Source organism: Benincasa hispida, chromosome 6 (genome assembly GCF_027475165.1).
Source record: "Benincasa hispida cultivar pf3 chromosome 6, pf3_genome.v1.1, whole genome shotgun sequence".
Taxonomy (NCBI): domain Eukaryota; kingdom Viridiplantae; phylum Streptophyta; class Magnoliopsida; order Cucurbitales; family Cucurbitaceae; genus Benincasa; species Benincasa hispida.
In genome coordinates, this window is record NC_143483.1 from 34,449,635 (window position 1) to 34,471,201 (window position 21,567).

Consider the following 21,567-nt stretch of genomic DNA (forward strand, 5'->3'; position numbering starts at 1 on the left):
CCAACTTTAAGAAGTTTTCCCCCCTTTGTTTAAGATGATTCCTCCCATAGATATACCCAACATGGACAGTAGATAGGCCCAAAACTTATGTTGTTAATAAACTTCAAACATGATCAAAATAAATTTGTAAATACTGAACTACTCCTATCACTATAAAGACGTAGCAACAATGATAAGTTCGAGTCGATCTACAGGGAAGCACGGTTTGTTTTGTTAAGTAAATTTTCTAACTAGAGTGGTAAATGGGAGGTTTTGTGTGGAAGAGATCTATGCGTGAAAATAAAAATAAAAAGGTAAATATAATCTACAATAGAAGTCTATCTAATTTCTAGGTTTCCTATGCAATTTCTTTCATTAGGCATCAATTAATTACACTTAATCTGTCAACTCTTCGACCTATTAAAAAATCTAATAGCCCAGTTAGCCAAATTCAATATTAAATCAAATTAGCCCTAATTCAATTTACAACTCTTTCTTGTTAGCGACATATGATGACATGCAGAAATGCATGCCATAGTCCTTTTACTTAGAATTATGAAGGTTGTTAGGCAAAAATTGCATCGATCATTATAGGAATTCATGAGAAAAGGAGTTTGCGTCGATCAGCATGGGAAATCTCAGCTAACCCATTACTTTGTGTTATTTGTGCGTTCAATGTTCTATTTTTGTAGCCAATGTAGGAAATGAACACAAACGCGAAAACCGGACCATCGTATAGACGACCGCATACGAAGAAACACTTCATCGAAAGGAAAACGGATCGATCAACGCATGAATGTTGCGGTAATCAGCCATATGCGTCCATCGCATGGGAGTTGCGCTCGTCAAGCGATTGCGGTCATCATGTAGAATTGCAGTGTTAAGCGAATGCGGCCATTGAGTGATTGCAACTACACGACAACACATTCTAATGGGATCAACGCAAGGTAGGTGGAATGAATGCATCAACGCATCTACCTCGAGAAAATCCAAAGCTGATGTTGACATTTCACCTACCACGCCGTTAGTGGCAGAGGATCAGAAAAGGACTAATGTGCCAAACGTCAGACTCAGAGCAATCCAATTAATGCTATCGGTGATCCAAGCTCTATAAATAGAGGCTAAAGAGCTGAAATTCGATCATCCGAAGATTATCCCTCAACTGGTGATTTTCCCTGCGATCCAGACAAACGTGTGAGAAGATGGCTGAGAGTTCTTCACCTTCTTCATCCATTTCGAATGACGACTGGAGCTACATCTCGAGAGAGTCAGCTTCTCCACCCATCTATGGCATCACCGGTAGCCTTAACGCATATCTGCTGGAAGCAAAGTTTTGCTTCCAGCCAGTCATTTCTTTTTCCTTTTTTTCCTATATTGTATTGTATGACATTTTGAATTAAGAAATTATTACAATGTGTTTTTCAATGCATTTCTCTATTCTTTCGACTTCATCTCCATCTTTTTGCTTAGCATTTTTACTTTCATTGCAACACTTAGTGGGATTGCGTGGGTATTGCATACTTAGTCATGTGGATTAGGGATATGAAGCATGTAGCAACCCACCAAGAGGTGTGCGTTGCGTGAGTGTGTGAGAAAACCTTATTTTCTTAGTGTGAAGCTGCTGCAATGCCTGTCTATAGGCTAACGCATTGCTTGTCTATGAGTGAAGTCAACAACAATCAACTGCCTAGGAAGGTAAGTGGTTGGACGCATTAAGCAAGGTTTGTGTTGTTCACTAGGGATAGTAGCAACCTTGCGTCAACCAAGTTCATGCAATTGTCTTGTAGTATGTATGCTTCATTCATCCATTAGGGATACTCGAGAGGGTAGTCTAAGGTCGGTTCAGAATCTAGGCTCGGAAGAGTCAGATTAGAACAGATAACACAAGAGATAGGCGCTTAGGAATGAGCACTATTTGTTATTAACGCATCGCATGCATCCTAGAGATAGGATATGATTGAATGCGGTCACCTTGCTTTCATGCATTTTGTATCACCGCATAGGATAAGAGTAGAGACTTAGGAATAAGCTCTATGGACACTTTGCATTCAACACATGCATCCTAGAATTAGGAGCACCGCATTTCTATTGGAAAATGACTTGTTGTGTTGTAGCATGATTGTATGGATTGCGTTGACTAGGGTTGCCCTTGCGATCACTCTTAAGTTTTGCAATAAAAACATCTCCGCATTTTGTCTATTTTCCCACACATTTATTTCATGTCAAGGTTTGTCGTATGTCTACCTTTCATGCATATTCTCATTGCATTGTCTGTTAGATAGGAGTAGGAGTAGGATTAAAGTAGCAACATCCCCTCAATTCTTTTATTTATACCACCGCATGCACATCACCGCGAACATATAGCTACAAGTCCCTGTGTTCGACCTCAGATTACCCGAGAAACTTGCATTCATGTTATACTTGGTGTGAACGCAAGAAAATTTGTGGCAGGACGCATGGTCATCGCATACATTCGTTGACGCAATTTTCATTCTAACGCATGACCATCGACGCATATCTTAGGAACATGCATCACATACCATGTCCAAGGGAAGTTGGTTATCAAGTAAAATTGACTTCCAATTTCCCGTCATCAACATACAAGTTAAAATTGAATTGCATTACGAAAGAGTTCAATTGTTGAGACATACTACAAGCAGGAAAAGCCATATCTTATAGCAAGATTTATTTGGAAAAGATTATATTAGGGCATACATGCATTTTGTCAGAAAAAGTCTAGACTTTACACATGCGATCCTAATAGGGCTATCACGATTTTGTAGAGACATAAAAGAGGATTAAGTTTGCAACTAAATGCAACTAAATCAACTAAAGCATTTGCTAGGCTATGACGATTTTACAAAGAAGAATTTCAAAAAACTAATTTGTCAGATCAATTTATAAAAATTCCATTAATATTTAATCAAATCATCCAGAGTTCACAACAATTCAGTTAAATTAATTAGAAAACCTTCAAGAAAATAAAAATAGGGCTCTTACTCAAAAGAAATTAGACAGAAGTTACCTCTTAATTCATAGACAAATCCGAGATACACATCTAATCCGTCGATTAAAATCCAAAATAAAAAGAAAAACTAACCTAAAGATACTAAATTCTGAAGGGAAAGGAAAAAGAATGAAGTTTAACTACGGCCTCTATCAGTTCAGCCTCTAAAAGTTAGCATATTTTGACCTAAAACCAAAGAGGGATATTTATAGAAAATCAGGACAATGTCGCAACGCTGAGGCGGCTGAAGTGAAGCGTCAAGGAAAAAGTCCAACGCTAGTGGTAACGCTATCTCGCGCGCGCGCTTTGCACTCTGTCCATTGAAGTCTGTAGCGTTGCAATTCTTTGGGAGAGCATTGCAATGCTGAGCATTCTGTCGTACAGTGTTAGATTGGAGCATTCTGTTTGCAACGGTGGCGATGTTTTAACTCCAGAGCATTTCGACGCTCAGACCAGCGTTGCAACGCTCCCCTGCATCACGATCTACTACCTTCAAGCATTGCACGAGCGTCAAACCTAGGCAAATTACGAGCGTTGTACAACAAAATAAGGCAATGGAGGGCGAAATTAGAAATTAAAAAAATTCAAAGATTGACTAGTCAATTCATTTATATTTGCATATTTTAAAGATGTAATATATTTTTAGATTTTTTCTCTTATTCTACTATGTATTACAAATATCCTTATTATAATTCATATTTATATTAATTCCTCCAAATAATGTATCTAATACATCAAATCAATTATATCACATATAATTGAATCAATTTAATTATATCATATATAATCAAATTCCCTCTTGTTAATGTGAACATTTCAAACTAACCTAAAAACTGATTCTCAACATATCTAATACATGAATGGTCAGGATTAGACCATTTGTAACACTTTACAACATTTATAACATCTACAAAGCGGGTTACACTCGTAGCGTCACCAGGATAAGGTTTTCCTCCTTTATCTATATACTACAAACCATTTAGGTTATCACTTAAAGCACGATCCACTTGTATGTTTCCACATACATGCATAAGCAAGAAATAGAAACTTAGACATAAGTTCTATTACTATTTACACATTGCATGTTCCCTAGAAATAGGAATGATTGTATGCGGTCACCTTGTTTTATGTGTGCATCATTCATCATCTCATAGACAAGAGTAGAGGCTTAGACATAAGCCCTATTGACTAATTCATATACACATCACATGCGTCCTAGAAATAGGAATTATGGCATTCTTCATTGAGAAATGATGTGTTGTTATTTGTGTGTATCATGATCGCATAACTTGTGCATAATCTTAGGAAATGTTAGCTAAACCCCTTCTTAATCCCTTCATCACATACTCATTGTAACTCTACGCGTTCATCAACTCTGCATTCAAACTCCATCGCATAGGAAAAACCTTAATCAAAACACCATCCACTTCATTTGTTTTTTACTACCGCAAGAGAATCGAAGTGACTATAGCATATTTACGTAGTAGTTCCTGTGTTCGACCCTGGACTTACCAAGTAACCTAAGGAGGCTTATACTTGGGCCTTGTTAGGAAAACTTGCATGATCACCGCATAGCACACATCACCGCAAACTCACAACATAACTCATCACAATTTACACGCATCATCAACCCCAACGTAAAGTTCTCATATTGAAAACTTTATAAGCTTTACAAATAGAGGAATATCCTAGGAAAATGCCAACATTCATCGTAGAATCAAATTTCCCAGGGTTTTCTTTGTTATTTAAAATAAAACATTTGCTACAAAAACTTTGAAATACCCAATATTTGGAATTTTGTCATGCCAAAGCTCGTAAGGATTTTATCTAAAGATGGTCTAGTTAACATTCTATTTAAAACATAGCAAGTGGTACTAACGACTTCTGCCCAAAAATATTTAGGTAGACCATACTCATTCAACATTGACCTAACAAGTTCTTACAACAGTATGATTTTTACTTTCAACCACACTATTTTGTTGAGGATTTCTTGGAGAGGAAAAATTATAAACCATTTTCTTCACAAAAATCTTTAAAAGCATCATTATCAGATTCTCCTCCACGATCACTCATAATTTAAGAAATAAAAGATCATTTTTTCATTTTGAACTCTTTTAGCAAAACTAATAAAAGTTTTCAAAGCATCACCCTTATATTTTTATCATTAAAACCCAAGTAATTTTAGAAAAATCATCAACTACCACAAATGCATAATAATTCCTTCAATAGGCAACAATTCTAGAGGGGCCTAATAAGTCCCAAGTAGCCTTCATTTCCTTTTTCTTGGATTTCTTAGAAGATTTGAGGAATGGACAATCCATTCTTATATGACCCAACTTTTTGCATTCATAACAAATCACCTCATCCTTTTTACTCTTCTCACCTTTTGACTCTCTTTGGGTTGATTGGTGTTTCTCGAATTGCTTCTTCCTCTTGATGAATTTTTTGTACTTCCGTGAGAGATAGGCAACATCATCTTCATCAAGGGCATCCTCTGTTGGGGTTGATGCCCTAAATCTCGTAGGTCTTGTAGTTTGTAATTGTAATGTATAAATGATTTATTTATTTAATAAAAATTGAGGAATTTATTTGATATTTAGTATCATTAACCTACAAAAAAATAATAAACTAATATTTGAGGTTATCTTTTGTAGCTTAAACATGTATGTAAAGACATATAGGTAGATCATGTTTAAGTGGTAACTTAAATGGACTGTAGTAGATGGATAAGGCTGGGTATCTTATCCTAGTGACACTATGAATACAACCTGCTTTGTAGATGTTACAATTATTGTCAAGTGCTGTAAATGATCTGATCTTGATAATTCATGTAGAGACATGTAAGTGAGGGTGTTCTATACAAACAGATTTACATAAGACCAGACCACGAAATGAATAGTCTCATTATATAACACTGTTAATAATAGAGACTTACATTTCACTAGGATGACCATAGATGACATGATCTTAATCTTGAGTGAGTTGTGAACTCCTACCTATAAAGGCAGTCCTTTGATTTTGTTTGATTGGGGAGTTGTACAGCTACACAAGACAAAGTTTACTCCTTCCTTAATGTCGGGGTAAGTAGATAAATTGCTCCCTTAAGGGTTGATTCCGAGGCTTGAACAATGTGGTGCCACACCCTCCCTTGGCTCGAGAGGGGTTTGGTCATAGTTGGACTATGACTTATGGTTCAATAGAGGGATCAGTGGTACTTAAGAAGTTAGATGTAACTATAAGGGCAAAATGGTAATTTTGGCCTAGTTGTACTAACAAGCAATTAGTGAAGGGTCATCAAACCGTTGACAGGTTATATCCAATGGACACAGAAATATATCTGTAATGTGAAGAGTGTAAATGTCAGTCTTTAGTGGAATGATCGACAGTTAATGGATGTTGAATAATTTAACTAAAGAAGTTTAATTAGTTATACAAGTACCATTGGAGCTTCAATTTACAAGTCCATAAGGTCCCCTTTGCAGCTCAACATGGATTATTGAAAACTAATTTTGGATTAATTTGAATTATTCAAATTAACCGAGGGTATTAATTATATATTATATAATTATTTAAATCAATTATTTGTGTGATATAATTATTTAAATTAATTATATGTGTGATATAATTAATATAATGTATTTGATACATTATAATATAAAGTTTAAAATGTTTGAATATGATTCAAATACTAATTATATGGATTGGATTCATATAACTAAATTTAATATGAATTGGATTTATATTACATACCATGTATTATTGAGAGAAATTAAAACTATAAGTTATTTGATACAATATTAAAACTATAGGTTATGTATTATATTTGATATAACATATAGTTTATTATATACTATATGATAAGGTGGTTATTATATATATACACACACACACACTAAATAATTTATTAAATTATTTTTTATTTTATAAAATTAATTTTTTGAAATTAATTTGGGAGGGACTTGTAACTCCCTCCCCCACTTTTCTCTCTAATAGCAGTACGTGGTAGTGGGGAATGGTACGTTTTTTTTCATTGATTCATCTTCTTCATAGAAGATTACAGGATTTTCTCCCAACATAATTGTTTTTCAGAAAAACTCCTTCCTCTCAATGCTTTCTCTCCCTCTTCCCAAAATATAGCAGAGCCCACAAACTTTTAATTCTTAACCCCTATAGAGAATAAGTGAAGATTGTGGTTTCGTTAAGGGTAAGTCAATTTCTAACCCTTCTTCCTCTTATGTTTTAGCATGCTGTAATTTCCTATCTGATGCATAATTTCTATGTACTATAATTTTTATTCTGTAAAAATGAAATTGGGATGATCATGCTTCCGTTTACGGACCTCACGGTTCCTTCAATTGGTATCAAAGCAACGTTCTTGGTCTCAATTCTATTTTTCCAGAAATAATTTATAGTTTATGTTGGGTTGCATTTCTATTTTCATTCATGCTGATGAATGAATGTTGAATGGTTTGCGATTTTGGATGTTTCAGGATTGGACTGTATAAATTCTTTGCTTTCTTTACAAAATTTGTTTGTAAGGGCCCTTTGTTTTTGGGCTTAATTAAAGCTATCGAGTCTATAATTTCATTGAATCGAGTCGTTCGATTGTTCTGATGTTTTTCTTGTGAAAACAAGGCTCAATTCAGAGCAAGATTGATGGAATTCGCAACTGTACAGTAGCGTTGCAACACTGTGCCCTAGCGTTTCAATGCTGCGATGAGGCAGATGGAAAATGTAACACCCTCATCCTCTCTGGATTCCCTTAACGGTGGAAAGAGGAAAGCTTGGAGTGCCAACCTTGGAAGGAAAAGTTTGGCTAAGTCCCTAAACTATGCTTTAGAAGAAGAAAACTTTGTAAGTTTTGGAGGCATAATGGTTTGGAGACAAAAATTTGGCTAAGTGTCCAAATTATGCTATATGGATAAGAGTTAGTGTAGAGGAAGTAAGTCATAGCATAGTTGACAACATAGTTGACCAAGTTAAAGCGTGTTGGACACATAGTAGGTCCATCCAAGGGAAGTTTTCGATAAACTTTGGATGTTTATGGGATGTGAAAGCTACGCTATGAGATGAGGTAGTGAGTTTAGGGGAAACATGTGTTGAACACTAGTATGGGCGCAAAGGAGAGCATAATGAATGCATGAGGAAGCAAGATGGGCGCATACCATGAGAATTTTGGGCATATAGGAGGTTTTATGGTGAGATGTTTTGGATCAAGTGGAAACCTAAGGAAAGAAGTGGTTGTGTTGGAAGATCATATGTTGAACTATGCACTACCAAAGGAGAAAAGTTGGAATTAACACATGAGGAAGGAGTGGTGGGCGCATAGGGGATTCAAGGGAGAAAAGTTGGCTAAGTGTTGGACCACATAAGACATCACAAGTGTAGGAAACCATAAAAAGAGAAGGGTTGGGCACATAGGTCAAGCTTTAGGTGCATTAAGGGCCATATGGATGCATGTCTTGAAGGAAAAGTAGGACAAGAGGACATATATGTCACACCCCCTCCCGAGTTTACCTCTTTAACCCAAAAGGAGGCATGAGGACAACAAATACCACTCTTTCATGACATCTATTGCCCAATTCTACTAGCTCATTTTTAACAAATAAACTTGCAGCGAAATTTTAAGAAAAACAATTGGAAACGTAACTCATTTTTAAATAAATTTTACAACAGTAGTCCCATCCCAACGACGAACGTAAACTAGCAATATTCTAACTCGTGGTAGACTTCAACTTCTCATAGCAATTTGGACTTTTCTTCTACCTACAAGGAAGACATAAGAGAAAACGTGAGCCTTTAAGCCCAGTGAGTGGTAACAGATTAACAAGTCTCTTTCAACTTATAAACATATAAACAAGTCACAACATAAGGTTACTACGCAAACCTCCATCTTGAATGAACCTGTTCTCAACCTTACCTACACGCACGGTAGATAGTTAAAATGATTACTGCATATTTCCCTATATGTATATAGATCCCTATCTTATGGATTCAGAAGCTAGGCTCGTCGACCCTCCGACCATCCCATGCAAGGCTCCTCCCACAAGCTCAGGAACTAGGCCTCTCAGCCCTCTGACCATCCCGTTGACCCTCTGACCATCCCGACCACATGTTTTTCTCAGGGTTCTGACCATTCGTTCATAACAATAGCATATAATTTAATATATGATAAAAGACTTAAATAAGAAACCACTCACCATGATTTGTTGGAACTGTTCTCTCTTCCGCCGGCTTCGTTTCGAACTCTATTTCATATTCATTTTGAAACTCAGATTTCTTATTATTCTAGACCGTATTTCAAGACACTTCCTTCTACAAATATTCTTAGAAATGTCTTAACTTACTTACCTTACACTTTTGCCTTCAAATTCCAACGAAAAAGTTCTGAATCTCAAGATTTCTCCACCTAGCCCGACTGTCCCCTATTCTGTGATCACCTCTCGGTTTCCTTCAATTTTGATAGACCTTCACTTGTAATTTCCTTATAGCAACCCTCGTATAGAAGCTACATTCAATTTAAGAGATTTTGGCTTAAGAGTCACCGATTTGCACGAGTAGTTTGAGAGAACTCCTCGTTTGAATTTGGTGTTGCAGTCTGTCTGCACAGCTTGAATAGTACTTGCACCTTCTATCTTTGACAAACGCAAAGGTCTTCACTATCAACGCAAGCCCCTTCCTGATTAATGCAAGGAGTCCTCCGAAATTGCTCTCAAATGCTCTTTCTAATGTCTTTTGAAGTGAATATGTGTTGTGAGTTGAAGTGAAAGCCTTGGGTGCTATTTATAGGCGTCCAAATCTCTTCCTAGCTTGACACATCCTGCTTGTTTGCATGTCTAAATGTCTTCTACTTATGCTAACGCCAATTCTTGCCACATCAAGACTGAATTGTCCTCACCACCTTCAACCAACGAAATTCCTTCAATTTGCATGTCTTTTCATGCACCCACCTCGATTTGCATGAAATCTAAGACATCTTTTGTGAGCCACATGTCCGGATGAGTTTAACACCTCTACTTTTCTCTCCAAGTTTTCCTTATCATTGCATAACACATTCATGGCCGCATGTTTGCTTGAACGCATGGCCTGGCCAACGCATCACCTCCCATACGCTACACTAACCTCAATACTATTACATACCCTTGACCGCATATCCTTTTGCACGGATTACCTTTGGCACATGCGTCCATCAAGATCAACGCATCTCCTTCATTGCATGCCACTCACCTCCCCTACTCCACGCCTAACCAACCTTGTCCTATGCGCCCCTGAAGTCCTTTTTAACCTCAACTGACCTTGGCGCATAATCAAACTTCAACATCAATGCATAGCATACCATCACCCCATGGAAAAGCTTATTAGCGCATGACTAGGGCTCTTCAACGAATAGCTAGTCTCGGCCACCACACTATTGGCCAACAACTCCATGTGTCCAACATGTCTCTCAAAGCCAACGCATAGTCCATATGACCTTCCCCTTCCCATGCTTAGTCTTATGATTGGCGCATATCTCATAGGCTATCGCATAGTACTCTCGACGCATAGCCTTACCACCACTTCACTCATTGGCCGCTTTTCTAAGACCATCACGTACCTCATCGCACGCTTTCTAGCTCCATCGCACATCATATGCCCATCATCGCATACCTCATCGTATACTGCCTAGCTTCATTGCATAGCTCCAACGCACATCATATGCCCATCATCGCATACCTCATTGTATGCTACCTAGCTTCATCAAATAGCTCCAGTGAACATCGTATGCCTATCATCGCATACCTCATCATACATTGCCTAGCTTCATCGCATAGCTCCAACATACATCGTATGCCCATCATCACATACCTCATCGTCTAGCTCTTATCCTGCAGCCCCGTGTGCGACTATGCATTCACCCTCGTGCAACACCTCAATATCTAGTGCCCACCCTCGCGCGCAATCGAGCACCCACTCTCCGCGCACATCGCCTTGTGCCAATCGGGCTACTCGTGTGCGTCCACCAACATCTCGCCTTGCCTTAGGTTGTTGTCAACAACTTGATGCGTTATTTTATAAGATGAAATTATGGATGATATGCGGTGATGAAAAATGCATTTAGCAACCAATCTTTCTCAGTGGAATCCAAGTGTAAACCCACTGAGTTTCCTGGTAAGTCAAGGTCGAACTCAGGGACTTGGGAAAATAATATGTGGTGGTAATTTCTCAGAAAGACTTTGCAGTAACCAAATAAATCAATAGTTGTTATGATTGTTGATTGCGGTAATGAAATAAATAAATGCGGCGGATTTGAGAAAAGTTTGAGTATGCGATAGATGCACTAAGTATGTGGAGGAACGGGTTGAGAAGGTCTTTAACTAGCGTTATCTAGGAATGCATCAGACTATGCGATCATGCTACACCCATGCATAGCAAGTCATTTTCCAATGCAAATGCAGTGCTCCTAAGTCTAGGACGCATGTGTTGAATGCAAAAGTGTCCATAAAGCTTATTTCTAAGTCACTACTCTTTTTCTTTGCGATGATGCAAGATGCACACAATGACAAGGTGACCGCACACAATCATGTCCTATCTCTAGGATGCATGCGATGCGTTAATAGCAAACAGTGCTTATTCCTAAGCTTCTATCTCTTGATTATGCGTTCTAATCTGACTCTCCCGAGCCTAAATTCTAACCTGACTTTTCCAAGCCTAGATCCTGTCCTTAGACTACCCTTCCGAGTATCTCTAATGGACAAATGAAGCATACATAATACAGGATAATCACATAGAATGAAGATCCCCAGTTATGCTAGCTAAGTGCTTCTCAACCCATTCAGCAGATTTAGCTACTCATGCATAATAAACATAGAGTGAACAAATATAGAGAAGTAGATTCCATTTCTATAAATGAGTTGAATACAAAATAACAATGGAAGAAAAAGGTAGAGAACCTCATAGCAATCCCTTGCTGCCCAAGGCTTTTACACTGGCAACTCTATTCGGTTCGAAAGATATTCTTGCTTCTGCAGGAGCTGGCCCTCTCTTTGATCTTGATGCTTCCGGCACTCTCCAGAGCTCACCGAAACGATCTATCGGCATAACCTCCTTCTCTCGCTTCCGCCTTAAAATAAAAGGAAATCTAAGAACAAAGCTACAATAACTATGGCAAAATTCTTTTAACTCTCAGAACTGCTGAACCCATTTTCTGAAGGATGCCTTCAATATTTATAGAGCTTCGGGGTGAAAAGCGGCTTCTCTCTTATGATTGCACAGATGGGAAAGCTTTAATTCTCTGACTGATGCACCGAATATTTGTCACCGAAAAGCTGAGTGTACTTGTTATCGTTAGCGGCTTGTCAACTTAATTCGGATTCGACCGTCATCAGCTTTCTGTCCCATCGTGATTAATTATGCCTTTCACCCAAATGCGCCCACCAAGTTGCGCCAGCTCTATGTGGCAATCCTTCTTGAGCAGATGTTTACGAGCACGAATCACCGCAAAGCCTTGCAGTAATGCTGCGCTCGACCGTTGATTTCTTGTGATCGCGCTTTTTGCCTTGCGTCAACGTATATTCTGCATAAAAATACAAAAATTAATTGTTTCTATGCGATGAACACATGCGACCGGAATGTTATGAACTTAATGTTTTTTGGACGCAATCTAACATATTTTATCAATGCAAGCAAGCATTGTTTAAGAACTTAGCACTGTAATAACATGCATTTCTGCCCGTTATCAAACACCCAACCAAATTCCATCGCATGGGCAGCCCACTCACTCCAATGCTTGGCAAATGCCCTCATGCCATCGCACGACTACCTGGTGCTCACACCTTGCCTTGCTAAGAACCACGTTCATTGCTTAGTGTCTTTGGCTGCACACTCCACCTAATGCATGGTGCCCCTATGCGTTCACCACTTAGCCGACAAGACACCTTGGTGTTCGCCTAACCTCTAATACCAAGACCAACACCTACTGGATTCTGAGGACAAGAACAAGCAATGACCCACTTCTTAGGATGCCAAAAGCCTTCCCTCCCTGCTGAAAACTCTAATCAATCGACGATTCATTAAGGCACAATAGAGCTGATGTCAACACGATAAGTGATAACGGGCAGAAATGCACGTTATCATAGTGCTGAATCCTTAAACAATGTCGGATTGCATTGTTGAAATATGTTAAATTGTGTCCATTAAGCATAAATTCTATAATATTGCGGTTGCATGCGTCCAATGCATTAGAGCAGTTGTTTTTGTGCAGAATAATGCGTTAACGCAATGCAAAGAATACAATCATAGGAATACATTGGTTGAGCACAACTTCACCGCAAAACTTTGCATTGATCGTGCTCACAAACATTCACCCAAGAAGAATCACCGCAATATGGTGGACGCATCCGGACGAAAGGACAATTAAGATCGATGGGACAAAAAGCTGACGGTAGTCGGATCCAAATTAAGTTGACAGCCGATCACGGTCACAAAGTACATCCAGCTTTATCGGTGACAATTATCCGGTGCATCGGTCAGGAACTAAAGCTGTCCCATCTATACAACCAGGAGAAAGAAGCCACCTTTCACCTTTGATGTCCTATAAATACCAAGTGCATTCTTCAGAGAAGGGGTTAAGCAGTCGATTATTTCATCATTTTACAAGTTTGCATCTCTGTCCATAGTCTTCTTTCATTTTAAGGCGAACGCGAGGAAGAAGGTGTGTCGATAGATCGTTCTAGCAAGCTGGGGAAAGCACCGGAAGCTCCAAGACAAAGAGAGGGCCGATGCCCGCGGAAGCGGGAATATTTGTAGATCAAAATAGAGATTCAGTGTAAAAAGCCTCGGTCGGCAAGGAATTGCTACTAGGCTCTCTACCTTTAATTTCCATTATCATTTTGTACTCAATTCTGTTATAAGAATGGAACGTCTTCCTCTATATCTGTTCACTCTCTGTAATTCACGCATGAGTAGCTAAACAGTTGAATGGGTTGAGAAGCATTTAGCTAGCACAACTAGGGAATCTTCATTCTCTGTGATTATCTGGTTTATGTATGCTTCATTCATCTATTAGAGATACTCGAGAGGGTAGTCTAAGGACAAGATCTAGACTTGGGAAGCTCAGGTCAAAATCTAGGTTTGGATGAACCAAATTAGAACACATAAACGAAAGATAGGCGCTTAGGAATGAGTACTATTTGTTATTAACGCTTCGCATGCATCTTAGCAATAAGAAATGATTGTATGCGGTCACCTTGCTTTCCTGCATTTTGCATCAACGCATAGGACAAGAATAGAGACTTAAGGATAAGCTCTATGGACATTTTGCATTCAACACATGCGTCCTAGACTTAGGAGCATCGCATTTACATTAGGAAATGACTTGCTGTGCATGGTTGTAAGATGATCGCAAAGTTTGACGCATTCCCGAGTAATGCTAGCTAAAGATCTTCTCAACCCGTTCATCGCATACTCATTGCATCTATAAACGCAACTCTCTTTCTCAAATCCACCGCCTTTTTTTTACTCTTTTTTTTTTTTATCAACGCAACAACACACCCACACTTTATTTATTTACTTGGTTACCACAAAGTTTTCATAAACATTATCAATGCAACTATTTTCACAAGTCCCTGTGTTTGACCCTGGAATTACCAGGAAACGCAAAGGAATTTAAACTTGAATTTCGCTGGAGAAATTTGAGTGCACAATGCAATCCGTCAACGCATATCATCTATATTTCCACTTCATAAAATTCAAGCATCAATAAGCAGCAACTCTTATTGCCAACCGTAGAGCTCTTGTCCAACCTAAGACTGCACGTCCATCAAGCAGGTTACTACTTGGCAAGTCCCACCATAAACCAGCCTTATCCTGTTATGCCTTGTCTGCATCACCTAGCCAAAAGGGACAGCGCAAAGAAGATGCTCGCTATTTGTCCTGTGCTAGCCACATATTTACCAACACTTCCCTCTGCAAGTGAGCCTTAGCGGAAGGATGACAGGGAAGTGTTTGGTAGCATTATGAGCATCATTGGAAAAGATGGTGGGTTGGTGGAAGCTGGAGTGGTTAATCAATCGTTGAGAAAAAAAAAAAAAGAAGGCATGACTGGCGCAATAGAGGTGTTGTCGTAAGAGTTAGCTCTTTCAGCCAAGAATCCTAAGGAGAAAGCGACAATGAACCCAAATGATGGACCTATTAAGTCGGTTTTGGAGGAATTGGACACAAAGAAGAAGGATTTGAAGGTGGCAAAGAAGAAAAGAATGGAAAAAAAAATAAGGAGGAAGAGGAAAAGAAGAAAAGACAAGAAGAAAAAAAAAGAAACGGAAGGAGGAGCGACATCGGCACAAAGCTGAGTGACAGACGATGGAGGAGCAGTCCACCCTTGTAATTGTGGAAGAAACATTGGTAGTGAAGTCTTCTGAGCCAACAACAAAAGATGTAGTAGAGCTCCCAAGAGAAAGGTTGGCCGCATTTGAGGCCCAAGCCAAGGAGGACGAAGGAGACGAAGATAAGACAATAATGCCTCTTACTCGAAGGTCAAGAAGCATGAAAGCAAAAGAAGTGGCTACTGTGCTGAAGAAAGTCAAACGAGAGACCAGCCTTGAGGTCACCATACCTGTGTACTTTGCAAAACAGATGCATGCGCGGCAAGCTGAGTGCATCCTAGGCAAGAGAAAGAGGTTGGCTGAGCTTAAGGAAAAATCATTGCCTTTTTATCAACAAAACTATTGGGAGGAATTTACTCTTTTTTTTTTTTTTTTTTTTATCAACGCAACAACATACCCACACTTTATTTATTTACTTGGTTACCACAAAGTTTTCATAAACATTATCAACGCAACTATTTTCACAAGTTCCTGTGTTCGACCCTAGATTTACCAAGAAACTCAGAGGAATTTACACTTGAATTCCACTAGGGAAACTTGAGTGCACAACGCAATCCGTCAACGCATATCATCCATATTTCCACTTTATAAAATTCAAGCATCAAGTTTTTGGCGCCCATGTCGAGGACTTTGGCAAAATAGTTATTAACGGTAATTTTTGTGATTTCTTTGCAGAACTCTCAATCTCTGGCGAACTACGACCTGGAGATTGGTAGAACATTTCGAAAGAGACTAAGAGACCGCCAACAGCAACCATAATCCGATAAAGAATAGATGGCAGAGCAGCCTAGGAATGAAGCACCAAACAACAACAATGTCATGGCAAATCCGATTCTATTGGCAAACGATCGCAATAGGCCCATTAGGGACTATGCATCGGCAAACCTCTATGATTTCTCTCCATGAATCATGAGGCCTACCTTAGACGGAAGTAGATTTGAAATGAAACCGGTGTCCAGGCTGCAGGTCAATTCAGAGGAAGGCGTGGCGAGGATCCGCACGCCCATCTCCGAAGTTTTATTGAAATCTGTAATACTTTTGTGTTCCCGAACATCTCTGCTGAAGAATTTTGACTAATGTTGTTCCCATTTTCTCTCTGTGATCAGGCTAGGAAATGGGCTTATTCGCTTGAACCAGTAGAGATCACTTCTTGGGAGCAGGTGGTGGAGAAGTTTATGAAGAAGTATTTTCCACCTATCGAGAACGCAAGACGAAGAAAGCTTATTACCAATTTTGAACAAGATATAGACAAATCACTCAGCGATGCTTGGCCGAGGTTTAAAAGGTTGGTTTGAGAATGTCTGCATAATGGGCTACCAGATTGCCTGCAAATGGAAATTTTCTACCACGGTTTGAATCTTGCTTCGCAGACTGCTACCAATACGACAGCAGCTGGTGGTCTGCTTGACAAGACTTATGATGAGGCGAAGAATATCTTGGATCACATCTCAGAGAATCATGAAGACTGGAGGGAGAGTGACCAAAGATTAAGACTCAAGGATTGTAATGCAAATAATGGTGCTATTGTCTCATTGCAAAACCAAATGACAGCAATGATGAATTTGATTCAAGGAATGAAGATCAGCAGCCCAACACCACAAGGTGGGCAGATTAACACAATAAGTCAAAACACCGCAAGGTGTGCGACTTGCGGTGATGGGCATGCGATGGAGAATTGCCCGCAAAATCCACAGTCTATATATTTTGTAAAGAATAACCCATTTTCAAACACCTACAACCTCGAATGAAAAAACCATTCCAATTTTGCTTGGAAGAATCAACAACAAAATTTTCAATTTGTGGCACAAAAAGAAGGGCCACCAGGATTCTTTCAACGCAGTAACGATCAACAGAGCAACCAAGAAAGTAGCTCACAACAGCCACCACAACCTTCTTCTCTAGAAAGCCTATTGAAGCAATACATAGAGAAAAACGAGACAGTGCTTCAAAGTCAAGCTACGTCCATTCGCAACCTTGAATTGCAAATGGGCCAAATTGCGAATGAGCTCAAAAGTAGACCGCAAGGGGTGTTGCCAAGTTCAACCGAGCTTCCACGCAACCCAGGGGGATCAGGTAAGAAGCAATGTTAGGTTGTGACATTGGGCAATGGAAAGACCATGGAGGGAGGAAGAAAGGACCAGAGTAGAACAACTTCCATTGCAGCTGAGCTTGAGATTGTGGCAACGAAAGAAGAAGAAAAGGAAAATGAAGCGGTATAACCTGAGGTTGCGTCAACCTCAAAGTCAAATGAGACGGGAACCGCGAAAATCCAGTTACCACCCATCCCTCAGAGGCTAAGGAAGAAGAAAAATGAAGAGGTACAGTACCAACGCTTCTTGTCTATGCTAAAACAATTACATGTTAATATTCCTTTCAGTGAAGCGATTGAGGAAATGCCTGCCTATGCCAAGTTTCTGAAGGACATGGTAACTAAGAAAAGAGGTGTTGGAAAATTTGCCACGGTGGCATTAACGCAAAGTTCCAAATCTATATCCCACCGAAGATGAGCGATCCTGGGAGCTTCACTATTCCTTGCTCCATAGGAGGACTCTATATTGGGCAAGTCCTGTATGACTTAGGGGTCAGCATAAATTTGATGTCGCTGTCAATCTTTCGACAATTAAATGTGAGGCAACTTGTGCCCACCTCTGTGACTCTCCAATTGGCAGATAGATCTCTAGTTCATCCAGAAGGTAAGGTGAAGGATGTGCTGATCACGATTGATAAATTTATTTTGCCAGCTGACTTCATCATCCTAGACTATGAGGTCGAAAAAGATGTGCCCATCATTTTGGGGAGACCTTTTCTATCAACAGGGCGTGCTTAAATTGATGTGCACAAGGGAGAAATTACTTTGAGCATAAACAGACATAAGCTCAAGTTTAATATAATTCGTACCATGAAATTTCCTGATGAGGAAGACCTGCAAGATTCTGATGATGACCTGAATTTGATTGAAGAAGAAAAGTCTAATGAAGAGTGTGAAGAAGAGGATGTCAATGCATCCGTAGCTGCCTGCAATGCGATTGTAGCAAAAACAAACAAAGAAGAAGGATCGATCGCAACGCATGAAAAAGAGCCAAAAGAAGAAAGAAAAATAACACAACCTTCTCTTGTGGAACCACCAACCCTTGAACTAAAAACCCTACCAACACATTTGAAGTACGCATTTCTGGGGTAAGATGAGAAGCTGCTAGTGATTATTTTCTCTACGCTCAACGCAGATCAAGAGAATGCGTTGATGAGCATCCTGAAGAAGCATGTGTGAGCAATCGACTGGATGCTCGCTGATATCAGAGGAATTAGCCCCGCGTACTGCATGCACCACATTCGTCTTAAGGACGACCACAAAGCAACCATTGAAAATCAACGTAGACTTAACCCTACGATGAAGAAAGTCATCAAAAAGGAGATTATTAAGCGGCTGGATCCGGGCATTATCTATCCCATTATAGATAGAACGTGGGTCAGCCCCGTGCAATGTGTGCCAAAGAAGGGAGAAATGACGGTAGTCCCAAATGAGAACAATGAATTAATACCGCAAAGGTCCATCACTGGATGGCACATCTGCATGGACTACCGCAAATTGAATGCGACCACAAAGAAAGATCACTTCCCTTTGCCATTCATCGATCAAATGCTGGACAAACTAGCAGGGAATGACTTTTATTGCTTTTTGGATGGATATTCCAGGTACAATCAAATCATGATAGCTCCTGAAGACCAAGACAAAACCACATTCACCTGCCCATATGGGACATTTGCTTTTCGCCGCATGCCGTTTGGCCTCTGCAATGCGCCAAGCACGTTCCAGAGGTGCATGATGGCGTTCTTTTCAGATTATGTCGAGGACTCAATAGAAATATTTATGGATGACTTCTCCATTTATAGGAATACTTATGAAGTCTGTTGGTTAATTTGGAGAAAATTCTGAAAAGATGTGAAGAGATGAACCTGGTGTTCAATTGGGAAAAATGTCACTTCATGGTGAAGGAGGGAATAGTGTTGGGACACAAAGTCTCCTGAGATGGGTTAGAGATGGACAAAGCAAAGATTGACGCAATTGAAAAGCTTCTATCTCCAACCAACGTGAAGGCTGTGCGAAGCTTCTTAGGGCATGCCAAATTCTATAGATGATTCATCAAGGACTTTTCTAAAATAGCAAGACCACTGAGTGTGTTGTTAGAGGTAGACAGGAAGTTTGAATTTGACAATAATTACCTCAACGTATTAAAAATTTTAAAAGATGCACTGATTATCGCACTTGTCTTGATTGCGCCGGATTGGATACTCCCATTCAAACTCATGTGCGACGCAAACGGGTATGCGATGGGAGCCGCATTAGCGTAAAAGAAGAAAACTATTTTGCACCCCATCGCATATGCGAGTAAGACTCTGAACCCTACTCAACTTAATTATACCACCACTGAAAAAGAGCTCCTGTCTGTGATTTTTGCGTTGGAAAAATTTCGGGCATATCTATTGGGAACCAAGGTACTCATTCATACTAATCATTCGACAATCAAATATTTGATGATAAAGAAGGACGCAAAGCCGAGGCTGATCAGATGGGTTCTCCTCCTTCAAAAATTTGATATCGAGATAACTGATCGGAAGGGGACAGAGAATCAAGTTGCAGATTACTTGTCCATATTAGAAAATCCTGAGGTTGACCGCAATGAATCTGAAGTGAGTTCCGTGTTCCTGGACGAGCAGCTGTTTCGCATAGAAGAACTGTCCTGGTATGCAGACATCTTTAATTATTTGATTTGTGAACAATTTCATGAAGATTACACCTACCATCAATAGAAGAAGCTTAAGAATGAATGCAGACACTATTATTGGGATGAGCTGAATCTGTACAAAAGAGGTGCAGACCAAATCATTCGATTATGCATCCCAGATGCTGCTCAACAATGCATATTATCGCAGTGCCACGATTCGCCATATGGAGGGCACTTTGGAGGACAACGTACTGCAGCCAAAGTTTCACAAAGTGGATTCTTCTGGCTTCATTATTTGAGGATGTTGCTGACTACCCAATGAAATGTGATCAGTGTCAATGCACCGACAACATTTCATGGAAGAACGCAATGCCAATGAATACTATCTTGGAGCTAGAACTATTTGACGTATGGGGGATTGATTTTATGGGACCATTCCCTCCTTCAAACGGTAAGGACTATATTCTATTAGCCGTTCACTATGTCTCCAAGTGGGTAGAGGCAATTGCATGCGCTGCAAGTGATGTGGCAGTAGACTCCAGTTCCTGAAGAAAAATATTTTCACGCGTTTTGGCACTCCCCATGCTATCATAAGTGATGAAGGATCACACTTTGTCAACCACAATATAAAGGAGTTGTTGCGCAAATACAATATACTCCACAAGATGGCCACTGCATACCACCCACAAACAAATGGCCAGGTTGAAGTGTCCAATCGTGAAATTAAATTGATACTTGAGAAGGTAGAAAAACCTTCGCGGAAGGATTGGGCAATGAAGCTTGATGATGTGTTGTGGGCATACCGGACTGCATTTAAAACACCAATAGGTATGTCTCCCTATGCGTTGGTATTTGGCAAGGCGTGTCATCTGCCTTTGGAGTTGGAGTATAAAGCATTGTGGGTGGTCAAGAAACTGAATTTCGATTTAAAGAAAGCAGGAGAAGCATGAAAACTGCAGCTGGTCAAGCTAGAAGAATGGAGGATCAACGCATATGAGAATGCGGAGATTTATAAAGAGCGCACCAGGCATTGGCATGATAAATGCATATGCGCTAGAAACCTCCAAATCGGGCAGAAGGTCTTACTCTTCAATTCAAGATTGCGGCTCTTCCCAGAAAAATTAAAATCACGCTGGTCCGGTCCCTTCATCATCAAAGAAGTATTTCCACATGGTGCGGTGGAACTAATCACCGAGGATGGCAGTCAAAAATTTAAAGTTAATGGACAATAGATTAAAGCATATTGCGGAGGAGATTTTCAGCTAGAAACGGCCTCCGAAAAGTTGAAAAACCCAGACTATCCCTTACTCAACTCTTGAACATTTAACTCTTCGTCAGGCTACTACTAACTATATTTTACTTATTTTTCCTCTAAAAAAAAAGGAAAAAACTTGTTTTTTTGTTTTGAAATCATTTGACCCTCTCTTTATCTGTTTACAAGGATTGCGGAGATACTACAAGACGAAGCAAATATTCTGATTCCATCACCGCAATCCAC